The sequence below is a fragment of the Kogia breviceps genome, chromosome 15 (assembly GCF_026419965.1).
Source record: "Kogia breviceps isolate mKogBre1 chromosome 15, mKogBre1 haplotype 1, whole genome shotgun sequence".
Classification (NCBI taxonomy): Eukaryota; Metazoa; Chordata; class Mammalia; order Artiodactyla; family Physeteridae; genus Kogia; species Kogia breviceps.
This window is the reverse complement of record NC_081324.1, coordinates 64722840-64729928: the sequence shown is the minus strand read 5'-3', so window position 1 is coordinate 64729928 and position 7089 is coordinate 64722840.

Sequence of the window (7089 nt, the reverse complement as noted above, 5' to 3'; positions counted from 1 at the left end):
GCCATGGCCGCTGAGCCTGTGCGTCCGGAGCCTGCGCTCCGCAATGGGAGAGGCCACAACAGTGAGAGGCCCGCGTACCACAAAAAAAAAAAAAAAAAAAGAGTGGTGAGAGTGGGCAACCTTGTCTTGTTCCTGATCTTAGTGGAAATGGTTTCAGTTTTTCACCATTGAGAACGATGCTAGCTGTGGGTTTGTCATATATGGCCTTTATTATGTTGAGGAAAGTTCCCTGTATGCCTACTTTCTGCAGGGTTTTTATCATAAGTGAGTGTTGAATTTTGTCAAAAGCTTTCTCCGCATCTATTGAGATGATCATATGGTTTTTCTCTTTCAGTTTGTTGATATGGTGTATCACGTTGATTGATTTGCGTATATTGAAGAATCCTTGCATTCCTGGAATAAACCCCACTTGATCATGGTGTATGATCCTTTTAATGTGCTGTTGGATTCTGTTTGCTAGTATTTTGTTGAGGATTTTTGCATCTATGTTCATCAGTGATATTGGCCTGTAGTTTTCTTTCTTTGTGACGTCTTTGTCTGGTTTTGGTATCAGGGTGATGGTGGCCTCATAGAATGAGTTTGGGAGTGTTCCTCCCTCTGCTATCTTTTGGAAGAGTTTGAGAAGGATAGGTGTTAGCTCTTCTCTAAATGTTTGATAGAATTCGCCTGTGAAGCCGTCTGGTCCTGGGCTTTTGTTTGTTGGAAGATTTTTAATCACAGTTTCAATTTCAGTGCTTGTGATTGGTCTGTTCATATTTTCTATTTCTTCCTGGTTCAGTCTCGGCAGGTTGTTCATTTCTAAGAATTTGTCCATTTCTTCCAGGTTGTCCATTTTATTGGCATAGAGTTGCTTGTAGTAATCTCTAATAATCTTTTGTATTTCTGCAGTGTCAGTTGTTACATCTCCTTTTTCATTTCTAATTCTATTGATTTGAGTCTTCTCCCTTTTATTCTTGATGAGTCTGGCTAATGGTTTATCAATTTTATTTATCTTCTCAAAGAACCAGCTTTTAGTTTTATTGATCTTTGCTATTGTTTCCTTCACTTCTTTTTCATTTATTTCTGATCTGATCTTTATGATTTCTTTCCTTCTGCTAAATTTGGGGTTTTTTTGTTCTTCTTTCTCTAATTGCTTTAAGTGTAAAGTTAGGTTGTTTATTCGAGATGTTTCCTGTTTCTTAAGGTATGATTGTATTGCTATAAACTTCCCTCTTAGAACTGCTTTTGCTGTATCCCATAGGTTTTGGGTCGTCGTGTCTCCATTGTCATTTGTTTCTAAGTATTTTTTGATTTCCTCTTTGATTTCTTCAGTGATCACTTCGTTATTAAGTAGTGTACTGTTTAGCTTCCATGTGTTTGTATTTTTTACAGATCTTTTCCTGTAATTGATATCTAGTCTCATAGCATTGTAGTCGGAAAAGATACTTGATACGATTTCAATTTTCTTAAATTTGCCAAGGCTAGATTTGTGACCCAATATATGGTCGATCCTGGAGAATGTTCCATGAGCACTTGAGAAAAATGTTTATTCTGTAGTTTTTGGATGGAATGTCCTATAAATATCAATTAAGTCCATCTTGTGTAATGTATCATTTAAAGCTTGTGTTTCCTTATTTATTTTCATTTTGGATGATCTGTCCATTGGTGAAAGTGGGGTGGTAAAGTCCCCTACTATTATTGTGTTACTGTCGATTTCTCCTTTCATGGTTGTTAGCATTTGCCTTATGTATTGAGGTGTTCCTATGTTAAGTGCATAAACATTTATAATTGCTGTATCTTCTTGGATTGATCCTTTGATCATTATGTAGTGTCCCTCATCTCTCTTAACATTCTTTACTTTAAAGTCTATTTTATCTGATGTGAGTATTGCTATTCCAGCTTTGTTTTGATTTCCATTTGCATGTAATATTTTTTCCATCCCTTCACTTTCAGTCTGTATGTGTCCCTAGGTCTGAAGTGGGTCTCTTGTAGACAGCATATATATGGGTCTTGTTTCTGTATCCATTCAGTCAGTCTGTGTATTTTGGCTGGGGCATTTTACCCATTTACATTCAAGGTTATTATCAATATGTATGTTCCTATTACCATTTTCTTTATTGTTTGGGGTTTGTTTTTGTGGGTCTTCTTCTCTTGTGTTTCCTGCTTAGAGAAGTTCCTTAGCATTTGTTGTAAAGCTGGTTTGGTGGTGCTGAACTCTCTTAGCTTTTGTTTGTCTGAAAAGCTTTTGATTTCTCCATTGAATGTGAATGAGATCCTTGCTGGGTAGAGTAATCTTGGTTGTAGATTTTTCTCTTTCATCACTTTAAATATATCCTGCCACTCCCTTCTGGCCTGCAGAGTTTCCAGTGAAAAATCAGCTGATAACCTTATGGGGATTCCTTTGTATGTTATTTTTTGTTTTTCCCTTGCTGCTTTTAATATTTTTTCTTTCAATTTAATTTTTGTTAGTTTGATTAATATGTGTCTTGGTGTGTTTTTCCTAGGGTTTATCCTGTATGAGACTCTCTGTGCTTCCTAGACTTGGGTGACTATTTCCTTTCCTATGTTAGGGAAGTTTTCAACTATAATCTCTTCAAATATTTTCTCAGACACTTTCTTTTTCTATTCTTCTTCTGGGACCCCTATAATTCTAATGTTGGTGTGTTTAGTGTTGTCCCAGAAGTCTCTGAGATTGTCTTCAATTCTTTTCATTCTGTTTTCTTTATTCTGCTCCTCGGCAATCATTTCCACCATTTTGTTTTCCAGCTCACTTATTTGTTCTTCTGCCTCAGTTATTCTGTTATTGATTCCTTCTAGTGTATTTTTCAGTTCAGTTATTGTGTTGTTCATCTTTGTTTGTTTGTTCTTTAGTTCTTCTAGATCTTTGTTAAACATTTCTTGTATTTTCTCAATCTGTGCTTCCATTCTATTTCCGATATTCTGGATCATCTTTACTATCATTACTCTGAATTCTTTTTCAGGTAGATTGCCTATTTCCTCTTCATTTATTTGGTCTTGTAGGTTTTTACTGTGCTCCTTCATCTGTGACATTTTTTTTTGCCATATCTTTTTTTTTTTTTTTTTTTTTTTTAATGAGTGGGATTGTGTTCCTGCTTTACTGGTTGTTTGGCCTGAGGCTTCCAACACTGGAGTTTGTAGGCTGTTGGGTAGAGCTGGGTCTTGGTGCTGAGAAGAGGACCTCCATGAGACCTGACTCCAATGAATAGTCCCTGGGGTCCGAGGTTCTCTATTAGTCCAGTGGTTTGGACTCGGGGCTCCCACTGCAGGAGCTTTGGCCTGACCCCAGGCTCGAGAACCAAGATCCCAAAAGCCGCGTGGGGTGGCAAAACAACAAAACAAAACAAAGTAAAAAATAAAATAAGACTGGGAAACTAACAGATATGTTAAAAAGAACGTAAAAATAAAAATAGAGGTGAATCAACAACCGGAAGGTACATCAGTACCACAATAGTAAAAAAGAGAAGGAGGGAAAAAGAAAAAAAAAGAAAGGGGGGGAAAGGCCTTGGCTGTGGAGGGCGGGGCCTAAGCAAGGGCGAGGTTTGGGCAGTTAGCAGGGCCAATACTCAGGATCCACAGGGCTGGAAAAGGCCCTGGGAGCTGTGGGGGGTAGGGCTTAGGCTCAAGGAACAGAAGGGGCCCAGGCATGCCCCCCATCCCTGGTCTCAGAGGGCAGAGGACCTCACCTGGGAGCCCAGCAGTCTTCCTGGACTCGAGTGGGAGGGACAAACGCCCTCCTCTACTCTCCTGCTCCTCTGGTCTGGGGTCTGGGAGGGCCCCTCCTGCCTGCCTCTCCTGATCTCCCCAGCCTCAGGGGCGCTGATCCTGCCTGGCCTTCACTTCTCCTCCCCCCTCAGCCCTCCTATGTCCTACAGGTTCACTCTGGGGTTCTTCCCGTCTCCTTGGGTGTCAGAGTCCCTCACCAGCAACCGGCAGGTGCCCTAGTTGTGGGGAGATGCTAACTCCGCGTCTTCCCACACTGCCATCTTGACTCTGCCTTCCCTTTATTTCTGATAAAATAATTTGTCTCTCTGTTCTTTTGGGTGTGGAATCTGTGTCCTCCCCTCCCCCACCCCCTGCATCACCAGGGAGCCTGAGATATTGGCAGTCAGGAAACCTGGGGGCTGGTTGATCAGGTCCCAGGGACAGCCCCACCAGGCCCCTGATGCCCCAGGGCATGGGCCTGGACTCTGCCACTGCTCTGTCCCAGGCCCATGCCAACCCATAGAATAACACCCAGTGACATTCTCAGATGGAAATGGACAGTTGGGTTGGAAATGGGAAAAGATGGAGAACAACCCAGTCCAGGGGAGGGTGAGACTTAAAGGAATAACATTAATAAATTTATGCCCATAAAATTGACCACAAAGATGAAATAGACAAATTCCTTGGAAATCAGTTTCCCAAAAGAAACAGAAGAATACATAGTAAATCTAAAATGTCCTATATCTGCTAAAGAAACAGAATCTCTGGGACTTTCCTGGTGGTGCAGTGGTTAAGAATCTGCCTGCCAATGCAGGGGACTATGGGTTCCAGCCCTGGTCTGGGAAGATCCCACATGCTGCAGCGCAACTAAGCTCATGGGCCACAACTGCTGAGCCTGCGCCGTAGAGCCTGCTAGCCACAACTACTGAGCCCACGTACCACAACTACTGAAGCCCACGCACCTAGAGCCTGTGCTCCACAACAAGAGAAGTCACTGCAATGAGAAGCCCATGCATCACAAGAAAGATTAGCCCCCGCCCACCGCAACTAGGGAAAGCACACGTGCAGCAACAAAGACCCAATGCAGCCAAAAATAAGTAAGTAAATAAATAAATAAACGAAAAATATTTTTTAAAAAAGAAATAGAATCTCTAATTTTTCAGTTTTCCCCCCAAGAAAGCCCCATGTCTAGATGGCTTCCCTATGAATTTCCCTAAGCTCACCTTTCCCCGGCTCACCTGCCCCGCCCAGTGAAGAGGGGGAAGTCCTTTCTGTGCAGATCAGCTCCCCTCCTTAGCGCCGGGCCCGCCCTCCCTGCGTTCTGTCAAGATGGCCCCGTGAAGGGTGGCCTGGGCAGGCACTGGAAGGCAGCGCTGGGCCCGTGGGGCACTGAGCACAGGGAGGCAGGAGATGGTGCCCCTGTGCAACGGCCTCTGCATCTCTCAGGGACGTGCCCACAGCGCCCCCTGATGCTTACCAAAAGGTATTACAGGCACTGCCTGCTGACTCCAGCCTTCCCTGACCCTGAATACACACACACACACACACACACACACACACACACACACACACACACGGCAAATTCAACCCTTAACAGGAGCGTTTAGAAGGGAGTACCTATTAGAAATGTTCCTTGTCAGAGGGATAAATTAGGAGTTTGGGATTAATATATACACTACTACATATAAAACAGATAAATGACAAGGACCTACTGCATAGCACAAGGAACTATATTCAGTATCTTGTAATAACCTATAATGGAAAAGAATCTGAAAAAGAATATATATAGGTACAGCCAAACTGACTTCCAAGTATAAAAGTCACAGTGGTTTATGGTATATCAATATACCATAGTTAGACACGAAGGCAGACACGCATGTGGAGCTGACATAAGTAAGACTTGAGCACAAGAAACAGGAAAATGCCTTCTGGGATTCAGCTGCCTAGTTTTGAAACTTGGCTCTGTCATTTACACCTGTGTGACCTGTTTCCTCATAAAATCAAGATAATAACAATATCTAGTCCCTAATGTTGCAACGAGAATCAAATGCATTAAAAATAGAGATGTGCCTAGAACAGAGTAAGCATGGGGTGGTGTTGACTTTGGTTTTTTTTTGACCGCGCTGTGATCCTAGTTCCCCCACCAGGGATTGAACCTGCACCGCCCACGTTGGAAGTACAGAGTCTTAACCACTGGACTGCCAGGGAATTCCTGGTGTAGACTATTAACAGAACTATGAAGATCGTGGTCCAGCCTGTGCCCAATCAGAGAGAAGAGAGACCCAGGAGCTCTTAGCCATATCATCCACCACACCCAGCACCTATGCATAAGTAAGGAGGGTCTAAGGGTCCCTCTGACTCTGAGTCATTTGTCCACGTAAAGGTCACCAGGACAGCCTGGAGGCAGCTCCCTGGGAAGTCTGTGGGGAGGACTCAGCTGCAGGGCTGCCCAGGCACAGAGCACAGGCCAGCTGCAGTTTCTCAGCACTGATGGAGACCCCCAGGCTTCCAGAGCCGACCACTCAGCGCCCCCTGTGGGTCCAGGCCTCAAGTCCTTCCCCCTGCTCTGCAGAATGAACCCCTGAGCTGGGTTAAATGATGGAGGAGCTCTGGTTTTGCCTCTCTGCCAACTGGTGGCACTCGGGATCCAACATTAGCCCTGGTCTCCTTAAGTGGGGGCTGTGTGGAGACAGACTGTAGGGTAGCAGGGTGGGGGCCAGGAGAGAGACGGATCAGGATGGTGGCAGCCAAGGCAGGGATGATTGATAGGATCTCAAATATATTTTGAACATTGTGATAGATAACCGGTGAGAAAAAGAGAGGAATCCAGGATGCCTGCAGGCACTGGGCTTGAGCAACCAGGACGATGGAGTTGCCATTTTGGAGATGGAGAACCTACCAAGGAATGGGTTTGCACCAGGAGTTCTGTTTTGAAAGTGAAATCTCACCGTGACTCAATTTTTTGGCATTTCTCAATCTTAATTTGACTCTAGAATTTTTCTTTTTCCAGACTATAAGGGCTAGTCTTTCAATAAAGGCAAGTTGGGGGAAATGTCTAAGGTAGCAAAGGAATAGTGTGCACGCTACTATTTTAAAGATATTAAAATAAAGCCACGAAAATTATTTTAAACCTTCCATAAACCTATTGCTATAACACAAAAAAATTACTTTTATTTTCCAATTCATCTTCCAGATATGTTTTACATAGTTCATTCACTCATTCCACAAATGTTTATAGCATTGAAAGAAGCCTGCTACACACGCATCTGTAGTTTTTAGTTTAAAAAAGCAGTATATATGTTTTCATGCTTAACATCCGGTTTTCATCTTTGTAGGTAATTATTATTGCCTCCCCGCGGCGAGGAAGAACGAGGTGAAGGGCTTGGG